The following is an 18,585-nucleotide window of genomic DNA, read 5'->3' as shown; positions in this document are numbered from 1 at the left end:
ACCCCACAGGTCGGTCGCACCTGGCCGGCCTCCCATCCAGGTACATTTCGAGGAGGAGTCGAAGCCAAGGCACCTGATCACCTTCCGTATGTGTAGGTGGCAGGAAACCGACCTTCACTAGTATAAGTAGGGCCCCATCTCACCCCTCACAACACACACACACACACACACACACACACCATTTCACACTCTCTCTCTACCAAGGCTCTCTCTTGCTCTTAGTTTAGGGTAGTGGAGCTAGGCTAGTTTTCCTTTAGCGAATCAAGTCGTACTCGGAGTCGTTGAGCGATCCTCGGCTCTCAGTATGGCTTTGTATTCTTTCTGTCAGTACTCTATTCATAATCTAGAGTTTGTTCATGGTTGTTATGCTATCTTGATAGTTTATCTATCCATGCTTATGTTTATCATTAGTTGTGTGACGAGTATGGTTAGGCCAGATGTCCAGGGGTTGGATAATGGTTTGTTGTGCTTTCGGGCTTGCTCTAGTGCTTTGCTTGTCCATCCAGAGAGTGGGAGCCCTGGGGGCATTAGAGATTACCGTGGGCGGGGAAGGGGTTCCACGGGGAGCCGGTGAGCCCTATGTGGAGGAGCGCGTAGTAGAGGCAGCACGGGGCCCTCGAGCAGCGACGCCACGATGGGGGCCATGGCAGCGGCGGGGGAGAAGGCGAACGCGGCGGTGCGCCTCGGCGAGGCCGGTCGCGGTAGGGACGGGAGGAAAGGGCACGGTGGCCTGCGAGGAACAGAGAAGGGCAGGCCGATGGCGGCTGCTCCTGTGGGGTTACCGGGCGGGTGAGGTGGAGGACCTCTACGCGGTCAATGACCATGCTACCTTTGGATGAAAAATTCAGAAAAAAAATAGCTATTTTGTCTAAGCGACGGTAAGCGACACCCAAGTAGTGTAAAACGTCTCTAATTTTAAAACTAACTCCCATGTGAATCCTTACTCACTATAAAAAGAAAAAACATATTAATTTGGTAGAAAGATAAAACAATTAATTGTACAAGATAAAGTTGATTTATCGTATTATTTGGCCAACAAAAGAAGCCTTCATGTTCACCCTCAATACCTAGAAAATCCAACATTGATCAGAAAAAAATAAAAATAAAAATTATCAACCACTGTTATTAAGATAAAATTAGCCAAAATACCCGTATGTCTATCCATCAATACCAACTATTGTTGTTTAAAAAAAATCTTATTAATTTTAAAAACTATCTCCCATGTGAACTATTACTCACTATAAAAAGGAAAGAACATAACAAATTTGACCAATGAAAAAATATTTAAATTAGTAGTACGAGATAGAATCGATTGTATGAGATATGAGAATTGGATTCATGCTAGATATGTATGTACTTCCCTCGAGAAAAAGGTAGATAAATATACACCTGATAATCGTCTTCTAAGCTCTTTGGATTACAACTAAGATCATTTAGAGCTTAACAAAATAAAACTCTAAAATAACACATGGATTGAGGAGCAAGGATCTGCTGAGGTCGGCAAAACCATATCAACCGCCAAGGAGCGACTTGAGAGTAGAGTTGTGGCATCTGCCATTGCACAAGCCATCCAAGAAACTAAGTAAATACTCGATTTGTTCATCAAAAGCATTGTTGTACTCTCATATTAAGCCATTATTCTAAGAAAAATTATCTGGATTGGTGCATAAAAGTTGTGTTATTAGATTCGTTTAGAAAAATAAATATTAATTTATGGCTTCTTAATATTATTTTTCTAAAAATAAAAGCTATTTATAAGTTACAAACATGTACTATCAATAAAAAAGTAAAGGCAACAACAACTACTCAATCAAAATAGGAAAAAAATAGATGCAGAATATTATTAAATCACAACAAATCAAATTTTTACTTGGTATGTCAAATTTGAACTGTTTTTGTCAACATTAAAGTGATCTAGGGTAAGAAATAGTACCATTTTTAAAAAATAGTATGAATAAATGGTGTAAAATTTGTGAATTTTCAATACTAACCGCACAAATGCGCAGGTCATACACCTAGTTAAACACTATAGGGCTGTTTGGTTAGGTGTATAACCCCCAACCAGGCTCCAGTAGACCAAGAAATTTATGTTTGATTGGGTGTATATCCCTTGTAGCCAGGCTGTCGTTGTGCAATTTGAGGCCCCTGGCCTGGCTCCACTTGTGCGGCCGAAACCATCGCATAAGCCGGGCCAGGCTCCGCCTAACCGGTCGTATGCGCTGCCACGGCTCCCCTCACCTTCCTCCCTCCCGTTGCCCCTTACTCTGCTCTACTTCTCGCGCCGGGAAGGAAGCTCGCGCGCTCGCCGGACTCTGCTTGTGCGGCCGGTTGAGCTCCGCGTCTCACGCGTCGAGGGAGCTCGCCTGCGCGCGGCTGGTTGAGCTCCGCTGACGGCCAGCTCACGCGGAGCTGCTCCCCCCATGGTACCGGCGGAGCTCGGGCTTCCGCTCGTGGCGGCGGAGGTCGGGCTCCCGCACGCAGCGGCGGAGGGGGTCGGAGCGCAGCGACGCGCGGAGCCGCACTGTCGGTGGCGGCTCCGTGCACTCCGAGCTCAACCGAACCAGTTCTGGAGTAGGACACGAACCAGTTCCCAGAGTAGGACACGAACCAGTTCTTGTGTAGGTCGAGCTCACCAGCGGCATCTCCAATGGCGTTGCATCTCCTCAAATCAAGATTCTCTTGATGCTAATCCAAACCAAGTCTTTCGAAGGCCCTGTTTAGTTGGAACACAAAAAATTTTCGAAAGAATTTTACTAATTTAAAGTACTAAATGAAGTCTATTTACAAAACTTTTTGCATAGATGGGTTGTAAATCGCGAGACGAATCTAATGATGCTAATTAATCTATGATTAATTCATAATTAGCGGATGGTTACTGTAGCATTACTATTGCAAATCATAGATTAAGTAGCCTTATTAGATTCGTCTCGCGATTTACAGCCCATCCATACAAAAAGTTTGTAAATAGACTTCATTTAGTACTCCATGCATGTGTCGAAACATTCGATGTGACTTTTTTTTTATGTTTACGGGGTTTATGGAGTGGGAAAAACATGACCGAAATCGAATTAGCAAATTAGGACATCCATCGATCTTATCTCTTTTTTTCTTTTCTTCTTCTTCTGATTTCGATTTTTTTCTATATATTAAAGACGCACCGTTCCTCGCAATGTCATTCGTCCACGACAGCAAAAAAGATATCAACCATTGGATATACGTCGTGCGGTCCGCATCGTCCGACCAGCGCTGCCTTCCGCGCATAGCTTCTGAGCACGCTGTGATTCTATTGGTGGGAACTTTCTAGTGTTCCATTACTGTACCTTGTACCTTGTAGCTAGGAAAAATCTTCCCTGGTAAAGGATCCAAGCATTGCCATCCCTCGATGCTTCCTTACGCTTGAATTCCTAGCAGATGCCGAAAGTGGCGGCAGCGGCGGCGCGACGGACCGATAGCTCCACAGTCAGGAGGAGGCTCGCCGCCTTCGACCATAGCACCTGATCCTCCTTCCCTTCCTCACACTCTTCAGGCGCCGAGCAGGGCAAGATGGCCAGGTGCGCCTCCCTCGAACCCTCCCGTTCCCAACCTCCCTTCCCCTCTCCTCCAACGCCCCGAAGGCCCAAGAGCCTTGCCACCGGCCGTCCGTGCAGGACTGCTCGTCCAATGCTCCAGCATGCGGCTAGGGGTCGCGAGGAGCATGGGCCCGGCGTGGCTCTGGCCACGGGGAGAGGCGCGGCTCCGGCTGCTCGAGCCATCGCGGCTCGGAGCGCGACCCCCCCCCCCCCCCCCCCCCCCCCCCCAGGCCACAGCGTCCCCGCCGGCCGCCGCTTTGACAAGCCATGGTACTAGCATTCTCCATCCTCCATCGTAAGCTTCCCCACTTCATTCTTCCCCTTCCCACAAATCTAGCAATCTCCTTCCTTTTCTTGATCTACGGAAATTCCTATATTTGGCGTGGCTGCCTTCGTGCCTGTCACGTTGCAATCGAGGCTGTCTCCCTGTCCAAGTAGGTCCGGCGGATCTCCCGCACCGTCCGCCTGACCATCGCTCTCCGCCGCCGTCTCGCCGCGCGGGCTCCTCCTGCCTGCCTTCGTGCTCCCCGCATCTTTTGAGGCCCACGCTTGATTTGGTTCCTCTGTTCTGTATTTTTATTTTTTCTATGATTTATAATGCATGCTGTATGCGTATTGACTGGAGAGCTATTGGTAGCAGGTATTAGCAACTTTCTTTCCTTTTCTTAATCTAGCTGTCCTTTGTTCCCATACATGTTCTGGTCGCACCAAATCCAGGTTTATGAATGTGAAATTGCAGGTTATCTAACACACACTGTATTTATGACTTATGTTAAGAAGTCTTGTTAGTTTAGAGATTAGTTTGCTATTACTCTCAAGGGTTGGAGTCCTATGTTTGATTGATTCTACTTCACATAAACTTGTCACATTATGTTCAGTTAATTACTTCTTTGATACTATGAAAAAGATATAGCATACCATTGTAGATGCTGCTTGTGCTTCTTTCTGCTATAGCTGATGCTGATATAAATGCTCCTAGCTACATACCCTTGCATATTTTTGCTGGCAGTTCTTGCCATGTGCTTGTGATGATGTGATTTAAGGATCTGATTATGAAAGCTCTGATTCTTAACATTTATATGGTTAAGACATATTGCTTTCTGCATAAAAGTATCCATCTTCTTTCTAATCTAATTTTTGACTGAATATTTACTGTCCCTATACTGTTTGTTGGATACTCCTAGAATGAATATTTCAATTAATGTAATGGCTATATGCAGAGTCTATGGCCCTCCTAACCTTCTCTTGGAAATGAAGCTGCTGGGCCAAGGTATTTCCTTGCTTCACTCGAAACATTGATGGAACTGCCTAATGAGATATATCAGTTATAGGATTGTTGCACTCACTCTTTCTATTATAATATAAACCTTCTTTTTGCTATAGCTAATGCTGATATAAATGCTCCTAGCTTGCATATTTCTGCTGGCAGTTTTTGCTATTTGCTCATGATGATGTGATTTAAGGAACTGATTCTGAAAGCTCTGATTCTTAACACTTATATGGTTAAGACATATTGCTTTCTGCATAACAGCATCCATCTTCTTTCTAATCTAATTTTTTACTGAATATTTACTGTTCCTATACAGTTTGTACGATACTCCTAGAATGAATATTTCAATTTCAGGGTGTAATGGCTACATGCAGAGTCCATGTCCCTCCTGACCTTTTCTGGGAAATGAAGCTGCTAGGCCAAAGTATTTCCTTGCTTCACTCGAAACATTGATGGAACTGCCTAATGAGATATATCAGTTATAGGATTGTTGTACTCACCCTTTCTATTATAATGTAAATCCTGCCAGCAAGATTGTATTTAGTTCCTGCTCATTTTTTTCTTCCTTTCTTTTTTTGCCCACCACTTCATTCATTCTTATTTACTTCAGTTAGCATAATCTGTACCTCCGTGATGCACTACGATATGAGTAGTGTTTTCAGATGTGTATATTGTACCAAAACAATAGCCGATTGCAAGCTGACAGTTATGAAACTACTCTTGTAGTGTTCAGGTTTTGCAGCATCTCACCTTAGACTAGGAGAAGAACCCTTTTTTAGGAAATTTTTTCCCCCGATTCTATTACCAATTCATCTCTAACCGTGTGCCACCTATACGACGGCTTTGTTAAGGCCCATATACTCTAGGCCCATAAGGCCACTACTGGATATATACGCTTCCTCTGTTTTGCATTCGGTATCTTCCCCAAAAGGTAACATGGCACCAGAGCAAGGTTAGGGTTCCCGTCGCCCGCCCCTACCATCGCCGTCGTCGCTTGTCGCTGTCCCGTCGTGCGGGAGCCACCGCCCGTCGCAGCTGCTCTCAGGCCACCGTCGCGGCCCGTCCGCGGCCACTTCCTCGTGGCTGTTTTCCCGTTGCGGATCTGGCTGCTGGAGGTGGCCATCATCTTCCTCCCGCCGTCGTCGCGGCCTCCTTCTGCGCCGCCGTCGCAGCCGTCCGCTCGTCGCGGAGCTCGTCCCCGCCCGTTGGCAGCTCTTCATCGCCGGTTTTTGGACCATCTTCTCCACGCCGCTGACGCGGACCGTCTGCTCCCTCTGTTCCGCGCGGACCGTCCGCTACACCTGCCCCTCCGCCCACAGGAGCAGAGCCACGACAAGACTACTATCCCATGTTTGAATCTGAAATTGTCTGTGCCTGGTTCTGCTATTGTCTGCTTTTGCTCGTTGCTTGCTGCTGCATCTCCAGTGTTCCGTGGATCTGGTAGTCTCCCAGACTGCTACTCTTCATCATGTCTCAGATTAATGCCATTGTCATTAATATCACTCTAGATGGTCAGAATTATCCTGAATGGGCTTTTTCAGTCGAAACTGCACTAAGGGGATGTGGGTTACTTCCTCATTTGTCTGAAGATAAACCTGTGCTTAAAGATGATAGTAGTAATGCTGATGCTGTTAGAACCTGGGAGACTAATGATGGAAAAGTAATGGCTGCTATGGTTAACAGCACTAAACAATCCATAATTATGAGTCTTCATAAGTTTAAAATAGCCAAAGGCATATGGAACTATCTGAAACAATGATATGTTCAGGACAGTGGAGCTCTTTTACATACTCTCATGCAGCAAACTCATGTCATTGAGCAGCATGACATGTCCATTGATGAGTATTATTCCACTTTTGATCGCCTAGTGGGTGCATTGACCTCTATGGTGCCCGAGTGTACTGCAGATCCATGTCCAACACATCAATTCATTGAGAAGTTCCTTACATACAGATTTGTTATGGGTGTTCGAGCTGAGTTTGATTCTCTTCGCACAAGGCTACTTCAGAGTTCTTCTAATCTCACCATGTCACAGGCCTTGTCTGAGTTGCTTGCAGAAGAGACCCGTCTTAAATCCATGTCAGTTGCTCCTGGTTTCAGTTCCTCTAGTGTGTTGGAAGCTCCTCAGAGATATGGTACACACAAGGCTTCCTCTTCAGAGCCTTGTAAGCATTGTGGCAAGACCAATCACACTTCAGACAATTGTTTCTCTCAGCATCCAGAGAAGTTAGCTGATTTTCGTGCACGCCGTGCTGCCCGGGCTGCCCGCAACAATGGTACTGGATCTCAGTCTAGAGGCTCTGGTAGTAATGGTATTGGCTCTCAGCCTAGAGGCTCTGTATCTGTTGCTGCAATTTCCCCTGCTACTTCATCACCATCTTGGGTTCTTGATTCAGGGGCCTCCTTTCATGTGACATATGATCAGTCTCAGTTAGCTTCTTACAAGCCAGCCATGGATGGTGCTTTTGTTCAGACCACTGATGGTACATCTTGCTCCATAACTCATAAGGGTTCGCTCTGTGATTCTCGTTTTAGTGTACCCAATGTTTTTTTTTTACCTCAGCTGTCTATGAATCTTCTTTCAGTAGGACAAGTTACAGATCATAATTGCTTTGTTGGATTTGATGACTCATCTTGTTTTGTTCAGGATCGTCAGAGCGGGGCTGTGATTGGGACTGGCCGTCGCCGTAAAGGTGCTCCTAGCCTCTGTCTTGGATACCTTACGTCTTCCTTCATCCAATGTGTCTTCATCTCATGTGTCTTCTGCTGCATCGGCTTCCACTTCATCTTTTGCTCAGTGGCACCATAGTCTAGGTCACCTATGTGGATCCCGCTTGTCCAACTTGATAGAGTCAGGATGCTTAGGTCACACCTCTGTACAGTCTAACTTTCATTGTAAGGGTTGTAAGATTGGAAAGCAAATACAACTTCCATATTCATCTAGTGTTTCACATTCTGCTAGGCCTTTTGACCTTGTTCACTATGCTGTCTGGGGTCCTGCTTCTTTTGTTTCCAAGGGTGGTCATAAATATTATGTCATTTTTATTGATGATCATTCTCGTTATACATGGATTTATTTTATGAAACATCGTTCACAATTGTGTTCCATATATCAGTCATTTGCCCGTATGGTTCACACCCAGTTCTCTACACCTATCAGAGTTTTTCGTTCTGACTCTGGTGGAGAGTATTTGTCTGATATTTTCTGCCAGTTTTTGACATCTGAGGGTACTCTTGCTTAGCTTTCTTGTCCTGGAGCCCATGCCCAGAATGGTGTTGCAGAACACAAACATCGCCATCTCATAGAGACAGCTCGCACACTTTTGATCTCCTCTTTTGTTCCTTCGCATTTTTGGGCTGAAGCTGTTTCTACGGCTGTCTATCTCATAAATAGACAGCCATCCTCCAAATTGTCTGGTCAATCTCCTGGTGAAGTACTTTTTGGTGCTCCGCCTCGATATGATCATCTTCGTGTTTTTGGATGCACGTGCTATGTTTTGCTTGCGCCACGTGAGCGGACTAAGTTGACTGTACAATCTGTTGAATGTGTTTTTCTAGGGTACAATCATGAGCATAAGGGTTATCGGTGTTATTATCCTTCCTCTCGTCGCATACGCATTTCTCGTGATGTGACCTTTGTTGAGGGCCGTCCTTTCTTTTATAACTCTTCAACTCGGTCTTCTAATTCACCCACAGAGTCCACCTCCTTTATGTGTCTTCCTCATACTTCCTCCACTGATGATATTGCTGCACCATCCCCACCCACTCCACCTCCTTCTCATCCTTTTTCAAACCACCTGTCACACAAGTTTATATTCATCACCATACCACTACCTCCACAGAGTCTCCATCCAGCTCTCCTACCTTGGCCAGTCCTGATGCGCCCGCTGTTGATGTTTTCACTAACATTGATGAGTCACAGGTTGGCCTGCGATATAATCTACGAGATCGTGCTACTGTCAAGCCTCCTGATAAATATGGGTTTTCGCGTGTGAATGATGTTATTGATGAGCCAACAAGTTATAAAGAAGCTTCTTGTATTCCTGAATGGCAGTCTGCTATGTCTGAGGAACTGGCTGCTCTTGATCGCACAGGCACTTGGGATCTTGTTCCACTACCATCACATGTTGTACCCATTACATCCAAGTGGGTGTTCAAAATTAAGACCAAGTCTGATGGGTCTATTGAAAGATATAAAGCTCGTCTTGTGGCTCGAGGATTTCAGCAGACTCAGGGACGGGATTATGATGAGACATTTGCTCCTGTTGCTCACATGACCACAGTTCGCACTTTGGTTGCAGTAGCTGCCTCTTCCTCATGGACTATCTCTCAAATGGATGTAAAAAATGCTTTTCTTCATGGTGATTTGCGTGAAGAAGTTTATATGCATCCACCTCCTGGAGTTGATGCTCCTCCAGGATATGTCTGTCGTCTTCGTCATGCTCTCTATGGTCTCAAGCAGGCTCCTCGTGCTTGGTTTGAGCGCTTTGTCTCTGTGATCAAAGCTGCTGGTTTTTTACCAAGTGATCATGACCCTGCTTTATTTATTCATCTCTCACCACGTGGCCGTACTTTGCTTCTTCTCTATGTGGATGATATGTTAATCACAGGTGATGATGTTGAACACATTTCACATGTGAAGAGACAGCTTAGCGAGCAATTTCAGATGTCTGATTTGGGCCCTCTTAGCTATTTTCTGGGTATTGAGGTGCTGCATACTGCAAAGGGATACTATCTTTCTCAGTGTAAATATATCCAAGACCTTATTGCTCGTTCTGGCATTAGTGATAATCGAACGGCTACAACACCCATGGAACTTCATCTCCAACTTCTACCAACTGATGGCTCCCCTCTTGAGGATCCCTCTCGCTATCGACACATTGTGGGCAGACTTGTTTACCTCACTGTTACCAGGCCCGACGTTGCTCATGCAGTCCACATCCTGAGTCAATTTGTGAGCGCTCCTACTTCAGTCCATTATGGCCATTTGTTACGTGTGCTGCGATACTTAAGGGGGACATCATCCCGCTACTTATTCTATGCATCTGATAGTCCGCTCCAGCTCCATGCTTACTCGGACGCCACTTGGGCAAGTAATCCAGCTGATCGTCGATCGGTCACTGGTTACTGTATTCTTCTTGGCTCTTCCCACTTGCATGGAAATCCAAGAAGTAGGCAGCTGTATCTCGTTCTAGTACCGAGGTGGAGCTTTGAGCACTTGCCACCACCACTTCAGAGATTGTGTAGCTTTGGTGGTTGTTGGCTGATTTTGGTATCTCTTGTGATGCTCCTAGACCTCTTTTATGTGATAATACTGGAGCTATACGGATTGCCAATGATCCTGTGAAGCATGAACTTACAAAACATATTGGTGTTGATGCCTTCTTTACTCGGTCACATTGTTATCAAAATACAATTGCTCTTCAGTACGTGCCTTCAGAATTGCAAGTGGCAGATTTCTTTACTAAAGCACAAACTCAAAAGCAACACCTGCTTCACTTGCTCAAACTCAATGCTTCAGATCCTCCACTTCCACCTTGAGTTTGAAGGGGGGTGTTAAGGCCCATATACTCTAGGCCCATATGGCCACTGCTGGATATATACGCTTCCTCTGTTTTGCATTCGGTATCTTCCCCAAAAGGTAACAGGCTTATGCTTCTATGATTTACTTTCTGGTTTAATCGATTCTGATGTATTATTTAATATAAAATAGTATAGAAAATATATATTCCATTTCTTCCTGAAAACAATTACTGCTTTCATCTGACATTTATTTGATGGATCTATTGCTTCTTGCAATTTTTACTACCTCCACAACTGTATGAGTTATGTACTCTAAATTTTGTACATATGTATGCAACTTTTATATTAATTTACACCTTGATTGATTGATTTGGTTTTTGCAGGTTGCGTGGCTTATCTTGAAGAATTTAGTCCATTAAACTACATATACAAGGTACGTTGCCAATCGACAGAATTCTTACATACCTCTGCTGCTCTTACGATCTTTATAGTCCAGTGTTTTAAAGTCAATGGGCATCAGAAGGGACTCTTTCAAGGTAAGTTTAGGCTCATCTAATTTAAGTGCTCTTCGATAAAGATTCTTTACAGCTCTCAAGCTTTTCATGGCACCTCGGCAATAGTGATATCAAATGTTCTGAAAAATATGTTTACCTAGAAGAGTAAATTCACCAGTCTTGACTCATGTGCTACAAAGTTTCAGCTATTTCTGTTAACCTTCAGAAAATAGTAAGTAGGTTCATCGATTGATTAGGTATGTAAATTTCTCACATGTACGAACAATGCTCACAGCTTGTTTGGTCAATTGACCAAGAAAGCTGCCATTTATTTCAAAATAGAGCAAAGGCTGCGTCATCTTCATAATATAATACTTATTCTTTAAAAAATTTATGTTCACTCAGTTATTCTGATTTCCAAAGTGAAATAAGTGCAGTACCTCATATTTCCACTCTAGTGTGTGCAGGTCAGCTGGTACATGTGTTCAGACACAAGCATGGATTATCTCCAATAAAGAGGTCAATCCTCTCTGTATGAAATTATTGTACAACAAAATATCCTTGAATTATTAATATGGTTTCCTTATTGTTATTACAAATCACCAAAGTCAATTGGGTTTGATATATATGTCATTTTTTCCCTATACAAATGCAGAGGTTGCCATTTGAAAAGGATCTACATCACTACATGGTGGTGCAAGAAGTGATCCTGTCCAGTCCAGCAATGAGAAGGTGAAAGTGTCAACCTGTGTAAATTTTTTTAAAAAAAGACTCGATCAAGGGGAGAGACATCCCCTTGACATAGCCCTTAAGGTAGGGACCCCCCTGAACCTCAATAGCTGACAGGAACCTCACGCGCACACGCTTCGTGGCGGTCGCGGACTCATCTGCGCGGTTACTATACTTTTGGAGGGGGGCAACAACAACCATGCAGCTCGCAGGCTCCGAGCCTGGGCGGGAAGGCGCCGCAGCGGGCGGCCTCAACCATCGCGCCACAGACGTGTCTGCTGTGTAAAATTAATATTGTTTTGTATTTAAAATATATTATGTTAAACCTATATATCCTAGCTAATAAATTGCAAATTATTCAAAATGTGCCTACTGTAACACCCCTCAATTAGGAGTGCTAAACACGATTTGAAGATTCAAATTTGGTCAAAAATATCAAGCCACACGTGTAGCTCTCTCCTCTCCGAGCGTGGTCACCGTGGACGAATTGACCACGGCGCCGCTCGCGCCGAGCGCCTTCACCTCCTGCTGCCGCGTCGCCCGTTCCCGAACCCTCTCGAGCTCGCCTTCTCGTTCGCCATGCGCACGCCTTCGCCCTCCGCTCGCTGTTGCCGCGTGCATCGCGCCGTTTCACCACGCAGCCACGCCTGCCATGGCCATGGCCACCCCTCCACGCGGAGCCGCCGCTCGAGCCAGTGCTGACCCCCACCAACCCCCAAATCCGTTTGCTCTCGTCCCAATGAAGCTCCCGGGCCCGGCCATCACCTCCACGCCTCGCCGGAACGCCGCCACAGCGGCACAGTACCGCCGCCGGCCGCCGCCCGCCGTGGAACCGCCGCCACGGACCACCTCCTCGCGCTCCAAGACCACCCAGAGGTAGCTCTCGAGTCCCTCTAGCTTTTCCCCAACTTTCCCCATGCCGACGTTGAGCCCTGCCGCCGGAATCGGGCCCGAAATCGCCGCCCCTGCTCTGTTTCGCGACCAGGGACCTCGGGTTGAAATTCAAGAAAATCCAGGGGGCTGTTTGAATAGACTGTGACTCAGATGAATAGTGCTTTAAGGACCCTTTTGTAATTTCTAGCTGTAAACTTTGAAATTCAATAGAAATTCGTAGAAAATTCGTAAAATAGCAAATCTAGTTGTTCTGGAATCCTTATGAAAAGCTCTATGCAATAGAATCAAAATATGATGGGTGTTTGTTGAAAGTTTTTGCTGTACAAATTGTTTTGTGTCACTAGGTACATAATGACTAGTTGTTTTATCTTTTCCTTAACTAATGTTTGAAGCCATGTCTTGCTATGAAATTTTGATGGTGAGATTTTCATGTGACTCTAGTGTTGCTATAAAAATTTCGTGGTCAGTTCTCATGTGTAACTAATTCTTTGATTTAATCCTTTCTTAGTAAACTTTAATTATGATAAATAGTTTAGGTTGATGATAAATTATAAAAAATATTTCTGACTGTTCTTTTTGAATAGCTTAGCTTGTCAATGAAGTTTGAGCACCAGTTCATGACCAGAACAGAAGTTAAAAATGAATCTTGTTAGATTGATGTCTGTTTTGTTTATTTTCTCAGAATTAATTCTGTGTATATAAAATCATGAAAAATTCACAATAGCTAATTCATCCCTGTGTCGACCTCCTGTTAAATTTTCAGCGTCTGTTTTGTCCTGGTCTGACCTGTATAATTCAATCTTGTTCTAGGAGTTGTCTGAATGAATGAATTGTTCGGATTAAATAGATGCATGAAATGACATGATTTTTACAGAGTAGATTGCTCTTTGTTCCTTCTGTTTAGAATAAGTTTTGCTGAAATTGTTGTTGTTTATGTACTGAGTTATTTAATTATTAGCAAGTCATGACCTGCATGTTATAGGAATCAACTACTGCTTATTTGTGCAGTTAGTGAACTTCTTTTGTGCCATTGATCATGATGCCCTGGGTAGTTAGAAATGTAGTTAACTACTCTATAAACGATTGCCCATGTGATATGATTGTTTGCTACTTGTTATACTACAACTTTATCGTGAAGGAAAAATAATAGCATCTATATTGTTGAGCAACTCGGAGCTTTGCATTCATACATATGCATTGCTGCATTTCATTTAGGTACGATAGATGAACCATATGAAGGACGTGCTACTGGAGCCGAACCCGAAGACGATGTTGGTGGACATATCCCGAAGACGGATGGATGGAACCCGATGTGCATGACCAAAGAAAGGTACTTGCCAAGCGAGTATCATCTAACTAACACTGACTCGGTGTTAATCCCAGGCAAGCCCCGGTGCATGTCCTATTATGTTAAATTATGATATCTATATACGTTTTTATTACTTGTGCATTATGTTTCAGGAGTTGATTGGAACCCTAATTGCATGATCCTTAGATTCCTGGAGTTGTACTAGCATGTATAGGACGATAGAACTGCTATGCTTAATAAGTTCCCGATAGAAGACGAGTGACTTTTCGTCACTCCCGAGATATAGGAAAACTTTAGAAGCCGAGTAATTGCCGGTTAATGCAAGATACATTATTGTCGTTATACTTTAGTAATTGAGAAATGGATTGAAATGGATATGGAATTGTGAGACCGGGCGGGGAGTGATGATGTTTAGGTATGGCAGCAGGACAGGGTTCCTGGTTGTCTTAGCCCCGCCTGTGTCGAACAAGGACCAGTCGTTGTGGCAGTACTGATCGGGGATTGAATTGTACTAACTGCATGCCGGGAGTAGGAGGTAGTCGAAACCGGTAAGCCGAGTACTGCCTTGTTTCGAAAGTACAGAACTTCTACCCACCCCTTAGGGCAATCGAGTGGCCGCGGAGAATTGGGACGCATATGTTTACTTTTGGTGGTCTCTCGTAGGGCTCGGTTGACTATATGCAGGTGGGGCGGATCTGTAGTTCGAGGCGGGGAGGGGATTGGTTGGTCCGTATGGTCCGACGGGGCTAATACGTGCCGTGTTGGTTAGGTCCACCTTGCAAGGTTAAATCGGATCGATTCGCCGTGTCTCGCGGTTATGATGGCCTTGGTCTCTTTGTCACACCGTAGCAAAAATATTAGAATGTGAGTTATGTATATTTATGTAAAATATTGAGCAAATGGAATTAATTTTTGCTTGCATCACCATGATTGCTATAGTGGGTCTATGCAAATATTAGATGAGAATTAATTTATATATAGAACCTGGAGCTAAAATAATGAAAGTAAGGAATTACTTTAGTTGCTTTTTCTGCAAAATAAACCACCAGCCAAATGCCTTGCATGTCTAGATAGTGGGCTATGTATACCCATAGTCGGGTAAGTCTTGCTGAGTATTAGTATACTCAGGGTTTGTTGTTTACCCTGTTTCAGGTATAAAAGCTAACCAGGATTAACATCGGTGGGCTCGATGTGACGTCCTCACGTCTCCGTAGTTATCTTTTTATATCGATTTATTTCAGTTGGTTTCTAATGAAAATCTTCCTCAGGTTATATTCTCATCCGCTGCTGTCATTTATTTTATGTAAACTCCAAATTTAAAGCTGTTTTGTAATTATTTATGTTATTATCTATTTTTGTGAAATTATATTATACTGGTACCGTCTGTGCTCGCCGTCGCGCGAGACTTCTGGTGTGTTTCGATCGGCCTGTGGGTTGGAAACAGGCTGTCAGGTTACACTTAATTAAGCTAATGCGCCTGATGCGTTCAAATAATGGCCATTACGCTTAATTAAGCCGTTTAACTTGGCGGTTCTGTCACAGCTGGTATCAGAGCTGAAATGCACCAGGGAGGGTACTAGCATGATTATTTTTAGTGTTTTTAAAATTTAAAAATGAGTTTTAGAAAGATACGCTTCTTTGCGCTTAAGGGATTAGGGAAGATTAGTTCGTAAGCCCTATATATAGTTTGTGTTATATCAGGTGGTTCTATATGATATTAACTAATTTCCAGCACATTACATTTATGTCAAAACTTACTTTCTTGCACAACCTTTATTTAATATTGTATCAACGCATCTACACTAAGGTAAGCAAGGTAAGCATTCTTGGTAGTCCCTTAGAATAGCTCACGTGTTTCATACGTGCGCGGGTCCCGTATGATGAGCATACGAAGAGGTGATAAGGCTCCATTCAAATGAGCCTGTCGCTATCTGCCGCCTGATATTGAGCGCGGACTTCCCGCCGTGTGATTGCAATCACGGCCATCTCGTAAGGCAATGTTACGAGATGTAAATCTGTCATGCGATTGGCCATGACCGTGTACCTTGGGGCACGTTTACCCTTGGGTGTCCCGTAAGGCGATTTGTACGGGAAGTGAATACGTTGCCTCGGTAACGTATGAAGCGCTGTCCATGTAGCGTTGAACGCATGGGCGCCATCTCTATAGTAGATGGTGATGTATGTGTGAATATGTGGGCAACTGCATATGCGTTACCCATGTGGCGTAGGACACATGGGGGTCGTTCATGTGTGCTGGCATGAAGGGTCCAGTCGTGGATATATGTATATATCTGTATATCATGTGATTTTCTGCAGGTACACTAACAAACGATCGCGTGAGTTAGAACGAGTACAAAACGACTAGATGTATAATAGGGAGAGTACGTATATATGCCACCGAGTATTCACGTATATTGCCATATAATTATGTTGGCAAAATTTTGGCGAGAACGTATAGGTCGTACATGCATGCATTATATCGTCCATATTATTATGTATTGACTGTTTGTTAGTATTTCCGTATAAATTTCTTTGTACCATGTACATCTCACTTTCGGTAATTTCAGACCTTATGTCGTTAGGGAAGTAGAAAAATAAATGCGTATGTTTGAACAAAACCTATCTACTGGTTCAAACAATAGACGTGCGAAGTGAGTCTAGTAGTATGGTCGATGTTTTTCATTTCTAAGGTTAGAATCTTTTGACCAATTTTATCCTCCTTGATGGTTAAAGTACGAATGTTAACGTTAAATGAAATCCTCGGTTGGTTTTCTTCGTATATCTTTTATCTCGTAATCGGTCAATCTTATCCTATCCATGACTCAATGACCATTCCAGTTAATCTAAATAACGATGTTTTCTACTATGGATCAATGTTCAGTTCAAAATTATATATCCTCATTTCTGGGCCATTCATTCAAATACTCAAAGATAATTCATCCTGGCTATTCTTGATGACTACACACATCCTGTTGTTCTTATAGTGTTGATATTCGTTTATATCGATCGCCTTGATTCCTATACCTAAAATGGATCCACTTACATTCGTGCTCGAATAATATAAATAAATTAATGACTTGATTACAGATATTATAGTCATCCTGCAGGAATGAGGTCGCACGTTTGTTGCATTACATCGCCTTGCATTATTGGGTCGTGCTAGGTTACTGCATGATCATGGGAGACATTGGTGCTAGTTCGGCTGACTATGTGTGTTCGTGCTTTTGAGTACGTTCTCTGGTTTCTTCCGACTTCTATAAGCTCTTTCTATCCATTTGTGTGATTCGGGGTGCTATTATTGATTCTTAGGCGGTGGAGATTTGTCCCATGACCTCTAGTGCCGCGACGGAACCTAGGGCCTCGCGTGTGTGGCCACCATGCGATTGTGCTACTAGGTGCGCGCTGGTGCTTGAGTGCATGTGAACGAAACTACATCGCCAATTCTTTTTGTGAAATCTTTGGAATTATTTTTCTCTGGTTTGATCTTTAAAGGGGTAGGCCCTAGACGAATAACAGTGCGTACGGGTTGTTTAGGTTTGAGTTTCTGGGTATTGTCCACTAACTGGCATGGCATCATGTGCATCCTCAACTCATATATGCGTGCATCATACTCATGCATCTCATGGCGAGCGTCACTCAAGACCATCGTTATTATGCATCATGATGTATGCATCATTGAGTCGACATCATGGCAAATGCATCATGTCATATGCACCATTTTGTTAGTGCATGGAACATCCCATCATGGCACTACACTGGCATTGCATTGGTATAAATGAACATATTTTACAACTAGCATCATGCAAATCATTCAGCTAATAAACTCTGAGCAAGGAGGTTCCAAACACCACTCGTAAATCAATCTCTCGTACTATCCTCTCTTACTATCCATAAGTCTTGTGATGAATCTCGCCGACATTTGTTTTCCTCATGTTGTGATCTTAGCTCTATGAGAACTTGATCACCTTGTCTCATCATTATTCTTTGTTTTGTTTGATCTTTTCTTCTAGATCGGAAAACCTTACATCACTCAGTTATCCAATCTAGTTGAAGAGCCGTGCAAGAATCAAGTTCAGGTGTTTGCTTAAAAGCATCATTGTCATTCTGATGCGTCCCTAACTACTTGCAAGTGGAAGCTCCTTCCTCACTAATAGAAAATCCTGGTTTCAAAATGTGTGTGTATCCTTTTCAGTCCTATAAATGACCCTGATCAAGGTTTGGAGCTATAAACTCTTATATGCAGTGCTAGTTATAGTTGTTTGTGCTGCAAAAATCAGAATTTATGCATAATGTAGACCTTTTGTTGACTCGCTAATCCCAACTAAGTTTTCTCAATAATTGCTTATGTCTGTGGTATGCTCATGTACCTGCTGGACAAAATCATATCTGACATTCACTATTGAACCTCTCTGTCGCTTATCTTAAAGATGATCTAGTGCAATGTTAAATCTCTTTTTCTATCATGGCCTCAGCATCCTTTCCTTGTAACTCATGTCGTTGCTCTGTCAGCCAAGTCTCTGGATAGTATATCGGTTTTGTTCCATGTATCCTGCTTGTTTCGTTTATAGTTCTCTAAGGTTCCTGAATGGTTATCGGTCTTAATCTCCTGTTGCTGCCCAGCCGGACTGAATTTCATGTTGATTGTTAATCTGGTAATCTTGTCGGTGGACGCAAGCTGTGTGTGAAACTTAAGCAAGAGTCTTATTTCCTGCAGTCTGTGATAGTCTCTGTTTCTCTCATGTCATGCCTCTGTTTTTAGATCACCTCCTTGCTATCCCTCATTCTCATAATGCTTAT

General features: G+C 43.5%; 2 long non-coding RNA genes across 3 annotated transcripts; both read left to right on the top strand.

The window, feature by feature from the left end:
- The first annotated feature begins 3,913 nt into the window (after positions 1–3,913).
- Positions 3,914–5,576, top strand: LOC120674250. The gene is made up of 2 exons (XR_005675033.1): positions 3,914–4,839; positions 5,194–5,576. It is a non-coding gene; the product is annotated as an uncharacterized LOC120674250 (long non-coding RNA).
- A 6,444-nt stretch (positions 5,577–12,020) lies between these two features.
- Positions 12,021–15,109, top strand: LOC120676875. Of its 2 annotated transcripts, XR_005676013.1 has the most exons (3): positions 12,021–12,461; positions 13,695–13,809; positions 14,941–15,109. It is a non-coding gene; the product is annotated as an uncharacterized LOC120676875 (long non-coding RNA). The 2 variants fall into 2 exon arrangements; XR_005676012.1 differs by lacking the exon at positions 14,941–15,109 and having other exon boundaries at positions 13,695–13,939.
- Positions 15,110–18,585: the final 3,476 nt, after the last annotated feature.

Source organism: Panicum virgatum, chromosome 5N, assembly GCF_016808335.1.
Source record: "Panicum virgatum strain AP13 chromosome 5N, P.virgatum_v5, whole genome shotgun sequence".
In the NCBI taxonomy this organism is placed as follows: Eukaryota; Viridiplantae; Streptophyta; class Magnoliopsida; order Poales; family Poaceae; genus Panicum; species Panicum virgatum.
The sequence above is the reverse complement of the archived record's forward strand: the minus strand, read 5'-3'. Positions and strand labels throughout refer to the sequence as shown.